This window comes from Xyrauchen texanus, chromosome 33 (genome assembly GCF_025860055.1).
Source record: "Xyrauchen texanus isolate HMW12.3.18 chromosome 33, RBS_HiC_50CHRs, whole genome shotgun sequence".
NCBI lineage: Eukaryota > Metazoa > Chordata > Actinopteri > Cypriniformes > Catostomidae > Xyrauchen > Xyrauchen texanus.
The window spans coordinates 22,999,597-23,013,151 of record NC_068308.1 but is presented as its reverse complement, the minus strand read 5'-3'; the positions used below and the strand labels follow the sequence as shown (position 1 = coordinate 23,013,151).

Below are 13,555 nucleotides of genomic sequence, written 5' to 3'. Positions count from 1 at the left end.
CCAGAAGTATATTATTGTATTATGAAAGGAGGAAGCGGTAAATGCTTTGAGCGACATTCACCTTCATGCTCCGGCAGTCCTCCTTCTCTCTCACTCTTTTTCCTCTCTCACTACAATCAAACCCATCAACCTCATTAACGTACCACATCCAGGAGCAAACCAAGCGTTCAGTTTCAAGAGGAGAGGACAAAGTAGGATGCTCTCCTCGTCTCTCCTGAGGACAAAACACTTACATTTTGTCAAGTCAGGGTACCAGAGCTGCTCTCTTGCATGGAGCTGGGATAATTTTAAAGTGATCTCATGAGGAAGATTACAACTACAGAATTCATTAACACTATATTTAAATAAACCTGATTTAAAAACATTTTAATTGACCTTATTTACATTATATGGTCAAATGTATGTGGATAACCCCCTTCTAATCAATGAGTTTGGCTATTCCTATGTTTCTATGAGAACAAAGCTCAATGCTACACCATACAATGACATTCTTCCAAATTGTGTGCTTCAAACATTGTGGCAACAGTTTAGGGGTGTGTCCTTTTCTGTTGCAGCATGACAATGCCCTTGTGTACATAGATCTTGCCTAGACCTGAGCCACTTTGAACACCTTTGGGGATGAATTGGAATGTGAGTCATATCCTAATTCACAACACCAGTGCCTGACCTCACTCTTGTGTTTGAATGGAAGAAAAATCCCTGCAGCCATGTTCCAACATCTAGTGGAAAGCTTTCCCAGAAGAGTGGAAGCAGTTATAGCAGCAAACAGGGGGATTAATGCCTTTGATTTTGAAATTAAATGTTCAGAAAACATATATGGGTGTGGTGTTCAGGTGTCCACATACTTTTAGCTATATGGAGTACATTCCTATTGCATGCTACTGGTATTCTGTCACTTTAATGAGAACAATTTATTAGTATTCCAATCTTTTTTTTTTTTTTTTTGTTACAGTACTTTTTCATCATAATGTATTACATTTTCTGCTGACATCAACTAGACTGTGCAGGCTATTAGATAACGTTAACTTATAGCCAATAAGCTATTTAGGCATTTTGTCATACAAAAAGTTTTGGTATATGCTCCGTTCTGGTACGGAATGCCCACTTTTCATGATCAAATCAATTTCTGATGGATAATATCAAGTCCCATCCTATATTTACATGACTTACATTCACAAAATACATCACATTACAAAAGTAAAAAATGTTGTGAATGGGGATTCACACTGACTTTCTAAAATTCCAGATTTCTACCAGAAAGACTCAGAACAAATGAGAATAATCATGATATGGTGTAGAATATTATCCTTTGGCGTAAGCCACACCCTACGGTTCAGCATTCAGATTTTTGCTCGAACTGCTAGATCCTGCCGGAAGATGATGATGACAGGGGAGAGGTACTTACCCTATGGTTGTACGAGATCTAAACTGGTGGTGAAGGGGTGGATGGGGTGTGAAACCAATGTGCATGACAAATGATGAACGACACCTACTGAACTTATAAAGCAGATGCTGAATTATGATTGGATGAGTTGCCTTAATCAAATGAATGGTGTACTACTACCGAGTCTTCCTGCAGAATTACTGCTGTGCTTCCATTTCTACCAGAAATACTCAGAATAAATGAGAATAATCATGATATGGGGTAGAATATTTCCCTTTGGTGTAAGCCCCGTCTTACGTTTCAGCATTCAGATTTTTGCTCGAAACGTCAGATCCTGCCGGAAGATGATGACGACGGGAGAGAAATTTAATTTTAATTATTTAATTAAAATTAAACCCCTAAAAATTTTTAAAACAATAAAACAACCCAAACGACAAACCATGTCTTGTATGAAACATAACACAGGATATGATTAAATACACATTAAACTGCAAAAGTGTTTAGAATTAAAGCATTAGCTTGTGTGAATTGCCGGCCCTGATGAAAGTATGAGCATTGATGTCAAGATTGTGTAAAGGATGCCTGATACTTGTGTGCACTTCTTGATAAAGTCCTGCACACACCCTGTGAAAAATAGGTGACACTTCGATGCGATTTAATTGATGTATTTTATCTTATAATTTATGTATTTTTATTTTTTGTGGGGGGAGGGGGAGCATTGTTTGTTTAGTACCCTTGAAAAGGATAACCAATTTTTAGCTATGTGTCTGAGCCCTGAATAGGGCACGCATTGTTGTGCAATATCCTTGAAAAAGATAAACAAATAAAAAAGTGTTACCCATTCAATAAGGGGGAAAAGAAATGTCTGGAAAAAATGACAAATACAATAAGATGCAGATCAAGAAGACAAAAGAGAGAATGCAATGTTTGAAACTGAAGCTTGTTGAAGTCTGTGTCAAAACCACCAATGTATGTATTATCTATGATATTTGAAGATTCGATTGACTGAATATAAGGTATCCAAAAATACTAGCAAAAACATCCTACCCATTTTTAACCCTTGCGAAAAGGATGGGTATATTTACAGCAATACCACTGGAATTTGGATTGCTAAGGCGTGCTAAGCTTCAAACCCTACGGATGGGTTAGCATTCCTTTTGCAATACCCTGTAACTATGCTTACCATTATGTATTTATTTATATTTGAACAAAAATAACCAGTCACAAATATCTTCACTTACCTGCTTTTAAAATGTTACTGCCTGATGGGGACCACAGCAGTAACGGCATAGATAATAATCAAATAGAAGTCAGAAAACACAGCAGGGTTGCGGTGTCTTGGGACGCTAGTTCACAGGCAGAAAGACACGCTGCAGTTGTCACATTTGGAAAGCACATTGTGCTGCTTAGCAGAAGCACTGGAACAGTTTACCACTGTCTGTTAAGTCCTCCACTTTAATGAATATGTTTAAATCCCACCTCAGACTCATCTGTTGTCTTTGGCCTTTGAAATGTAATGGTCATTTTTATGTTTTGAAATTTGGTTTTAATGTTTGGGATTTTTTTTTTTATAACATTGTGTTGTTTTGTTTGATTTTTTTTGAAGCGCTTATAATAAACTTGAAATTGAAAACTTTAGATGACTGAAAGGTCAAAGAACTGATGTATGCCACATGAAGCAAATCAAGAGGGCACATATGTAAGTAATGATGAGATGTAGATTCCTAAGCTTTGTCAAAGTCAAAAACCAACACACATTGATTTATGTTGTGTGAAGCTTAATTGACTAAATATAAGGTATCTGCTTCTAAAGAACACTATCCCAGAACAGTGAAAAAATACACAGAGCAAAATAACATCACTTAATTATGTTGACAAAGCATGTTTTGTAGAACTATTTAGTATAAATGTTTAATGTGCTGTCAGAACAGAACCAAGTACAGAAGCTTAGAGAACAATTCCAGAATCAATAATGAAAGGCAACCCTGTAAAAGGGTTATTAGATGTACAGTATAAGCCAAATTAGCCAGGTCATACTCAGAATAGATGACTGCCCAATATAAGAATATTACAATTATAATTCAGTGTACACCCACAGAAGCTGAGGGTAAAACTCTCGAAACAACACAATGACTAATGCCAATGACAAATTCTCCAAAAGATAATTATATGATGACAAAAGCATCACAACAACTCCAGTCAAAATAATTAATATACCATTTAAATAATTTGCAAAAATCTCACACATGGACCTAGCAATAAACACCAATGACACATAATGAAGCATGCAATAGTTGAATGCAATTATTAGGTTAGCACAATTGAAAGGACTAACACTACCAGAACATATATCTGGAAAATAGTCACAATCTGCAAATGTCATGAAGTGCTATACTAGAAGAAAAGGGGATAGGGATATCAGGAAATTAAAATTTTTATATTATCTAAAATGAGCAGACAATAAAATCAAAACATACAAATTATTTTATAAGGAAGAAGCATTGAAAAATGCCTTGGAAGGGTGTTTCATGACTATTTTACGGTGGCCGAGATGTGCAAAACAAATGAACAAATCAGAAAACACAACAACAAATCCAAAAACAAAATAACAATTCAGAGACACAGCTTAAAATCTAAATCACAATGACAAATTTGAAAACAAAAGAACATATCAGAAAACAAAAAAAAAAACTATTCTGGAAACAAAACAAAAAGTCAGAAAACACAACGCCAAATCCGAAAACAAAAAAACAAATTCAGAAATCACAACGACAAGTCAGTCAGGATAGGTATACAATGAAACTAAATACTTGTCACTGATTGGGCAAATAATATGTCAATCAAGGCATACAGGAAGGTGTAGTGAGGTACTGTCCTTACTGTGGATATAAATATGAAGTTCCCTTACTTCTCAGTACACTTGACATTGTTTCACTAAGCTGATGCATATGGGGAGTGTCCTTCTAAATTAACTAATTGAAACCTCTCTACAAGGGTTTCAACATCTACCCCCCCCCCCACACACACTTTTAGGTGTGAAGCTGTCCATTCCTCAGCGATTCATCTCTCATCTAGAAGCCCTCTACTACTTCGCCGTCAACATACATGAGTCAGCAGGCGGGACCTGTAGTGATCCAGTGAACATTTACTCCCCATTGATGCTTTGCTGGTGAACAGGAAACAAATGCGTGATGTGGGAAAATGTTGAATTACCTCAGCGATTGTTATTACTAGCCAATCAGAGGTATTACTGAGTGAACACAGGGACTTTCTGCTTAACTATATGGAAAATCTGGTCTAATGTCAACTGGGAAAAAGCTAACTTTTCCCAAGCCAGTAAATCTCCTTTTCAAGAGTTCATGCATGTGCACCTCATGAACAAGTGTGTACAGACCAGTCTTGTGTGTCTGTTTCAGTTCAAATTGAAAATAAATGAGCATTGCAGTGACTCGCCACTGTCTGGCTGCTCCATGACAGCACCAGCTTTCTAACAGCAGGGTGTTATGCTGAGTCAAGTTTTCAGAAGGAAAGCTGACCACAAATCATCCAACACAGGTTGGGGCGTGGTGTGTAATGGACACCTGTACAGGTGTGAAATGGCCATGAAATGTCAACCGCCTAGAGCTACTGGCTTTCTAGCTTTGAAAGCATTTCATTCCGATATTGTGAATCATCACATTCTGATTCGTTCAGACAACACAACAGTAGTGGCCTGTATATGTTACCATGGTGCACCTGCATATGTTGCCATGACGTGCTTGCCCACGTATGGCCCGGTGCGCCTCCTTTCTGTAATCAGCAAAGTCTGAATGGACATGGAAACAGTTCAGTTAATTGCACCGAAATCGCCCAATCAGTCCTGGATTCTGGAGATGGTAGAAATACTGGACAGGCCTCCATGGGAAATACTGCTGAAGAAAGCTCTTCTCTCTCAAACACAAGGCACAATTTGGCATCCCCAGCCAGAGCTGCGAAGCCTACACATGTGGCCTTTGAACGGAGCACAGTGGACAAGCCAGAATTGGCTTGGTTGGTTATGAACACCATATTGCAAGCTAGAGCGCCATCCATGAGACACCTTTACACATTGAAATGGAATGTGTTCACTAATTGGTGCTTTTCGCATGGCAAAGACACAGTGAACTGCCCCATACCTGAAATTCTTACATTTCTTAAGAGTGATCAGACACAGGGCTCACTCTGTCTATGCTCAAAGTTTATGTGGCGATTATATCTGCATATCACGCACCTAAAACCGGCACCTCTAAATGAAAACATGTTTCAATCATAATTCATAGGGGGCGGGTCAGCTAAACCCCCCTCGCATGGCTACAGCCTTGACTTGAGACCTAAGTTGGTCCTAAAAGTACTTGCGGGGTCTCCCTTCGAGTCTCTGGACTATGTTGAATTGCGTGTGCTTTCTCTTAAGAACGCATCGCATATGGGTCAGTGATTTGCAAGGACTGTCAGTTGACAATTCATGTCTGGTGTTTGGTCCGGGTCTTTCAAAACCACTGTCAAACCAAAAAAGGTTATAACCACACCCTTCAGAGCGCACGTGGTTCACCTTCAAGACATTTTCCCTCCTCCATTTAATTCAGACGAGTAACAGTCCTTGCATTTGTTAAGCCCTTTGCTAGCACTATTCATTTTAATGAAGGCTGATGAAGGATTTTGTTGGCAATTGTTAGTCTATGCATTCCATTTCAAGATCGTAGTTCATCAATAAAGGTGATGCAGGCAGAGACCAGGGATGTGAAATGCTGTTCAACCTGGCTAGTAATTTCGGTGAGGTTCGGTGTGGTCCATCCTAAAAACGTTTTAATCATCAGCAGATTAATCATCAGACAGATTTTAATAAGGGCATGGAGAAGGGATCATACAGTACATGCTACTCTACCAAGATGGCTCTGAAGTAATTTATGTTCCAGGGTCACAGAGACACTTCACACTGAAAGAGTACAAATCAGAAATTGGGAAGACATGCAAGCATACATTTGATTATTTGCAGGACAAAAGACTTTGAAGGTTAGTTTTGCAGAATTTATTATGATTGGTATAAGCCAACTTACTTAACATGAATTGTCCTTTGTCTTGCATAACAGAGGTTGTCATAGCAAGACGGAGTACTGTTGAATTCAACCTGGATGAAACATTGGTGAGAATTCTTTGCCAAAGTGATATACGGAAGATGATGAACACTATATTATAGCACAATTTTTAAATCAAGAACTAATTATCTAAAAACTACCTGCACCCAGTAGGTGATAAAATGTAAGCAAACAATTTTTCTTTTCTGTTGTTATGGTTCAGCTTCAGTAAAAAGGTGCAACAAAGCATGTGTATTTTGTCTGTCACATTCATTGTTTATATTAAAAACTCAAGGAAATGCTCTATTAACATGTCTGACTGTAAATATATTAACATCTTCTTAATCCTTATTGTTTGCTTGGTGAATATGCTGTGGAACCATCGCAAAGATCTGCAGGAGCAGAGGTTAGTGGCAATAGTTCTTTGAACCCATCCGCTTGATCAAGATGATCCCTGAGTCAAGCAGCTGTACTAAAACTGCTTTCAAGCAAGACACTACACCTCCAAGAAAACCTATGATACATACTAACTATTTGACAGTGTTGGGGAAGCTACTTTGAAACTGTAGTTTGACAAGGTACAAGGTACTCATAATTTTATGTAGTTAAGATACAGTCAAGCTACTCTTCTGAAAAAGTATTTAGCTACACAACAAGTAACTATCAAAAAGTAGCTAGCTACATTGAAGATACTTAATGAGGCAAGATTTTTTTAATGTTACTATCAAACCAATAATATTAACAACAAAATTTACACTAATGACATTTATTAATTAATGTATTAATTAAACATTTAATGTGTTTAATTAAATATATTAAATGTATGTAATACATGTAATGAATAGTAACATTAATAGGTAATGGCCATAAAATAAAATACAACAGTATAAAATAAAGAAAAAAAGACACCATTAAATAATCCTTGTAATACTATCCTTCACACTTTTCAGTCTTGCTGTGGCCACATGTAGCCTACTTCCCTAAAGATTTAATTTTTATGACAAACTCTCCTTGGGCTGGCTTTTTTTGTTCTTGTCACATAATATTTAGCTTGGACAATATGTGAATAAAGACTCAGGGCTTGTTTCTCCCCTCACCTGGGCTCATGCTCATTGTATTTTCTGACTTTTTTACCATTGACATACAAATGCCAGCTTTACAGGTCACATACAGAGGTTGCTCTACAAATATTTGTTAGCTTTGTTCAGGTCCAAAAAAAGTGAATGGATGGTCATCCTAGATTGTTGCATAAAAATACACACCATAAATTATTTCTTTTACCAATCATTTTATTTATTTTACATGAAAATATTAGTTAATTAAATGCTAAGAAATGGAGAAATCAAATAGCTCTGCATGATAGTAATTATTATAATGATATATACTGTATATTTATAAATAGTATAATAATAATTCACTCACTGCTCCCAATAACGCACTGATGATGAGAAGCAAAATACAAATATTTAGAACAGAAACAAAATCCTGATCAGCAGACAGAAATATGCCATTTGATTGTCGGACGTTTTGCCGGTAAAGTTTGGCTTTTACACAATAAGGAAGGCTATTAGTTATAATCTGACCAACATGATGTAGCATTTGGTCACGCTTCACCGCTACTTGCTGGAAAAAGTAGTTAGCTTCTGGAAAAGCTACTCTGTTTTAAAAGCAGCTGAGCTACTGTCAAGCTACTGAAAAATGTAGTTAAGTTAGTAGCATCACTACATGTAGTTAGTTACTCCCCAACACTTCTATTGGCCACAATCGGACATCTGAAAAATAACTATATGTTGTGCAGTGCTGTTGATCTATTTTAAGCATTCATCATTGCTGCTTCAAAAAATGACAATTTCTAAAAAAAAATACAGCTAGTGATCAAGACTGAATTCTGTTTAGTACTCTCAGATTCAGAGAATGACCATCCAGGAATTTCAGGCTGTTACAACAGAGAACACTTGTTACAGGTTTGTTTGGTTAATAGTTTCCTTATATGTTGGGAGTGTGGAGTGTGTATTTGTCAACAGTATTTGTACCCTACTTATAGAGAATATGTAGACCTGTATGCATAGGTGATTCTAGAAGAGGATGATGAGACTGCAGCTACAGCACGGTGTCTTGACCACCCAAAACCAATTGAGTAAGCTACAATTAGATGAGTGGAAAATACGCTGCCAATCAAAAAATTGGACACACCTACTCATTTGTAATTATTACTTTTTTTGTACCTTTTAGAAAATAAAAAATTCAAAACATTGTAATAAAAAAACTTAAACTATGGGAATTATTTAGGGACCAATTTATATCTCAATAAAATTGTATATATATATATATATATATATATATATATATATATATATATATATATATATATATATACTGTATATACAAGCCAAAACTATCTTACGTTTTAAATTCCTCAAAATGGCCACTCTTTTGCCTGAATAACAGTTCTGCACAGTCTTGACATTCTCTCAACCAACTTCATGAGTTTTTCACTTGGGATCCACTTGGGAACAGTATTGAAAAAGTTTCCATGTATGCTGTGACCTTGTTGGCTGCTTCACTATTTAAGCCAACTCAACCCTAAAAATAAATAAATATAGGTTTATAAAGAAACGTAGGGATGCTTATTATTTTTTTAAACATATTTTATGCACTTAAGCATTAGTATGTAAATCAAAATTAGTTTTAAGATCATGAGAACCAAATTGAAATGTGTCCAATCTGGTTAGTCATCTTGCCATTGCTTTTCGTTTTCTTGTGGAACAAACAGTTTAACAGCTCCTGCCATCATTTCAAATCTGGCCATTGATAGAAAAGGTGTAAGCAGGTTCGATGTAACCAGATCCATTATATGGGATGGAGCTGTCAGAGGATATAAACATGTCTCAATCTCAGAATACAAAGACATGTTAGTAAGGTTCACTGATGATGCTGGCATATTTGAAGAGGGTATTGATACTGGTGGACCAAGATGGGAACTTCTCACTCTGCTGATGAGCTACCTGAAAAATCTGCCCATTTTTGATGGACCTCCAGAAAGCCACTACCTGGTGTACAATTCAACTCGTATGTATTCCATGTTAAATGTTTGTAATGGTTTAGGCAGTATTTTAATGTTGGTGTAACAAATATATACAGTGAGACTATCATATTCAGGGTGTGATTTTGCTTCGCTTTCTGTGACAGCTGTCAGGGAGGATGAATATTTCTTGGGAGTGAAAATGATTGCAGTGTCAATAGTGCATGGAGGACCAGGGCCCCATTTTCTTTCAAAAGACATGGTAAACCACATTGGTTTCAGCAGCACTTTAAATTACATCACAGATGAGGGTGTAGGAAAAGTTCTACAGGAGGTAGGATAATAGACATCCATGAGGTGATTTGTGGAAAGGTTACTCAGATATAAATTACCCCAGCATTTCAGAATTATTGTCAGTACAAAGTGCTTGACAAAGCCATGTTAAGTATTTGAATGAATTAGTTAATTTACAGGAAGGAAAACTTATGGAGTAAGGACCAAAACAGAGTTGACCTACTACTTTATTTTAATTATTTGTTCAGATTCAGTCTGCAGTTACTTTGGAGTCACTATAAGAACTAATAATGCAGAACAGCACCACGCTTCAAACTGCTGGTTGCTATCAACATGTGAAGGGCATTGCAGAAAAACATACAATTGTGGAATATGTCAAGTGGTATGTGATTCACAGAAACCACAGTATCATTGAAAGGCAAGACTATAAACTTACACTCAGAGTATGTGGACACTTCTTCTATGCTGCTTCTGATTAAGAGGTTTGTCTATTCTATTTCTGAGGACAAATGTTACCACAAAGTTGAAAGCATAAAAACGTGCACACAATGCTATTGCATAGAGTAGTATTATGATTTGTATTTACTGGAATTAATGGAGTAATCAAACTCATTAATTAGTAGGGGTTGTCCACATACTTTGGTGATAAAGTGTAAAAATATAATAGAGTCAAAATGTCATTAGTCCTCAAAGCATTTCAGACTACATACTGTTGAACAATTCTAAACAAATATGTCTAAACAATTAAATGTTGGAACAATATTATTACATTTCATACAGTTCAGTTAATCACTTAACTATATGTCTGTTTTGCTAGATTCAAAGATGTACTAGCCACCCTGCAGTTTTGACAGCACTTCAGCAGCATCCTGGTGTTCTGTCTTCTTTCCTCTGCCACATTGAGGACAAGTTTACAGCAAGTGACTTGCAAATTCTCTTCACAGTAGAACTCAGTCCAGCAGGAAGTAACCAGAGGCAAGAACAATCAAAGATGCTTTGTTTCTGGTCAGATTATCTCCTAGACCGTGACAGTTTGTTTTTCGTTTGCATACAGAAATTTTCTGTGACTTTGTATAAACCTATATATATATATATATAAATATTTTTTTTTTTTCCTTTAGATCCTTGTAGAACACCAGACTGAGGTATCACTGCAGAACATGTTGATGTTTACTACCGGCCTGACATAACTTCCACCTGCTGGAATATCACCACCACGCATAGTGTTTCTTGATACTTCTCCTTTCCCAATGACAAATACATGTGCAAACACACTTAAGTTACAACTCATGGATTCCTACAGTCTTTTTGTAATGCATGGATTTTGGAATTCAAAATTCTCCAGGTTTTGGATGCATTTAAATAACCTTTAATCAAATGTTATATCCAGAGTATGTTAGTTAGTAAATTGTTCATGTTCTGTAAGCATATTTTGCGCTTTTTAAGGAATACCATCCCAGAACTACTCTTTGTACGCAATTAAATAATAGTGTTGAAGATAAGTAGTTAAATCCTCTCCATGTCACAATTTTATTTTTTTAAATTGTTGCATTATGAGTTTTGCATTAATTTCTTTCTTTTCTTTTGAAAGAACGCTTTCATCCCATCCCAACTCAGTGGCTTGTACTTCTATTTTGCACAATTCTCATACTTAAGAGACCTGCTTTTTCCTTCTTCCTGAAGTAAAGCTGTAATGCTTCTTCCCTGTTCTCAGGCGACTGTAATTGATTTTATTCCATTACAAATTCTAGATACTCCTGAATGTTTCTGTTGCCACAGATTTCATTTGACAGCCTTATCTCTGGGAAAGCCCTTAACTCTATTTCTTCAACTGCAAAGCCACAGTCCCTAGATCCAAACCTGCAAAAAAGTGATATTTAGCATTCAGTGTGGGTTAGATGGGTATTACTACACAAACAATTCTATGTACATGTTGAAAACAGACTTAAGGCATTGCACAGCATCTCAACAAAAGTAACTTAAGAAAAGGTTTGTCAACATATTATAAGAAATGAATGGCAGTATTCTGACTTAGCTTACTATAAAGTCACTTTGGGCAATTCAATTCCCATACAGTAGGACCTTTGGTCACCTGTGTGGAAGATGGTAAAATGTATTTGATATGCCCCCAGGGCATAATGAAAGTTCGGAGGGCCGTATCCTGTGCTTGTTCAAGTGGTCTACACACACATCCAAGTCTCATCCAGAATATTGTGAAATCAGAATCAAAGACGACACTGGTGTTCATTGCTGCCATTAAAGTGTCTTGCATTTCTGAGGTCCCCAAAGAGTTCAAGCCAAAACTGTGCCCTAGAACAGTCCAAGTCCAAATTCATAATTATTGTGTTGTGATGACTTTCTTTTTTACATGTGATTATGAGAAGGATTTATTCTAATTGTGACAATTATGTATGGAAGTGTAACAAGAACTGCATTTTAATAGTGAAACGAGGGTACAGTTGAGGCCAAAAGTTACATCAACCTAGGGTAAAAGCATTCTAATTCAATTTTCCGCGGCCAACGTCACATTCTCTGTTCCACAATCCATTTGTAATCTCATAGGGACAACACCAAAACACCGTATGTAGAGAATTAATTTCCCTTATGATTCAGTACACTTAACATTGAGTCACTAAGCTGACGCTTTGGGGAGTGTCCATGTACATGGCCTAGTTGAAACCTTTCTACAATAAGAGCAGTATTGGCTATGGTGTTTAAGCCCAACCTTGTAGGCGCGAAGCTGACCAGTATAAAAGCTGGAGCGCAAACACCATTCCCTAGAATTTAACTAAATTAGACACTTTGTGTTCACGTATTTTTAAAGATGTCGTTCCATAAGTGTTCCTTATGTGAGGGACACATCCCACCATCAGATCAACATGAGAGCTGCATTCACTGTCTGGGCTGCGCCCATGCAGAGACAACTCTCATAGAGAAAGACTGCCCTCAAAGTCTCAAGATACTTTGCTCGCGAATTGCTCTTGTTCTGAGGGACGATTACGCCTCCTGCATCCTCCCACCATGAGGTCGAGCAGGATGATTTTGAGGTGGATCTCATGCCGGCACACGCACTGCGAGCCCCTCAATCTCCATATGCCGACTATGCCGATACAGCATGTGTATGACGAGCTTCGGTCCTCTGCAGGAATGCACTACCTCATCACGTTCGCCAGTTCTGATGCTGGGGATGATGATATGTTTCTCATTGCATCTGACGAGTGCTCCACCGCGCAGCAAAAGCACTGCTGACACACATTGCTGTTCCCCTCTTACCCACTGCTGTTTGTTGGGAAACTATTATTGTTGTTGAAAATGTTGTTTCTTTGTCTCACATTCAATCACATGCAATAAAGAATGCAAAAAGTGTGAGACGCTCACACTTTTTCAATACAGAGCTTTCCCACTTCAAAGCTCACACATTATGCACAACTGCTTCCCAATGGTGAGCGGTGCATTATATCATACAATTAATAAACCAAATTGCCCTCTGTCCTGTTACAGAGATGCATGGTGAGCCCTTATGGGCATTTCCAACTGGGTGATAAAAATGATTGAACATGATTGTTCCAATTTGCACATCAGCCTCACAGTTTCAACAGTGTTCTGTCTTCCACAGTTCCATCCAAAAACGCGCCGGTATTACGAGCCAAAATACACAACCTTCACGCAAAGAATGTGATAGAGGTAGTTTAAGATGAATTAATAAGCCTGCCGTCCCGCTGCGCAAATATATGGCAAGCCGTCACGGGCGTGTCAGACTGGGTG

The 13,555-nt window shown here is 37.3% G+C and overlaps 1 pseudogene; it reads left to right on the top strand.

Annotated features, from left to right (window-relative positions):
* The first annotated feature begins 6,842 nt into the window (after positions 1 to 6,842).
* LOC127626675 (G2/M phase-specific E3 ubiquitin-protein ligase-like) lies at positions 6,843 to 13,039 on the top strand (annotated as a pseudogene).
* The last annotated feature ends 516 nt before the right edge of the window (positions 13,040 to 13,555 follow it).